The following is an 827-nucleotide window of genomic DNA, read 5'->3' as shown; positions in this document are numbered from 1 at the left end:
AATTAACCAGGGGCGAGGGCCTCGCAGGCGTCGGGGCTGTGCCGCCGGCATCTCGCAGGGAGAACAGCTGGAGCATTCACTAGGATGATGAGATCCAGAATTTTCTTTGTTACCTAGGGTTGTGTTTTTTAATGCTATACATTTGATATAACTGAAGATCAATTTTAAGAGCTTACAGTAATATATTTTAAGTAATATATATTTTAGTATCTGTAAAAAAAAAAAAATGGACAAAGGGTGATGTATGAACTAGATGAACAGGGTATGGGGAGTATGCAGTTCCTCAGCAAGGCCAAGGCTAGTTTTACTAACAGGAGAACTGAAAAGATTCTGTTTTTTCCAGTAATGCAATAAAAATGGGAATTCTTAAAAAGAAGAGATCCAGTACTGTTTACCACATGCTTTTCTTGTTTTGACAACAGGCCTGTAAACACAGTTGAGAAGATACGAAACCTTTGTCTGTCTTTTGCCTTTTTAAAAGGGACTTAAATTGGAATAGAGGGTATGTACAGAAAAATCAAATTGACACCATTTTAAAATGTATTTTTACACAAATAATATAGAAAAATCATATTTTACATAAGAATTTTAAGTATTTGAAATATGTATATATATACTGTATGTACTGCATATATTCTTTATTTTACATTTTCAATGTATTAAAAGACTATTTGAGCTGGTTGGATTGGAGCACGTAATAATGTTTAAAAAAAAAAGAAGAGGGAGAGAGGATGCGAGTACTGCACTAGCTGCTGGTAGCACCTACAGGGTAGCAGAGGAACCAGAGGTTCAGGAGCAAATGAATTTTGGAAGAATTTTAGAGCATA

Source organism: Pterocles gutturalis, unplaced genomic scaffold (assembly GCF_000699245.1).
Source record: "Pterocles gutturalis isolate BGI_N339 unplaced genomic scaffold, ASM69924v1 scaffold1751, whole genome shotgun sequence".
NCBI lineage: Eukaryota > Metazoa > Chordata > Aves > Pterocliformes > Pteroclidae > Pterocles > Pterocles gutturalis.
The sequence above is the reverse complement of the archived record's forward strand: the minus strand, read 5'-3'. Positions refer to the sequence as shown.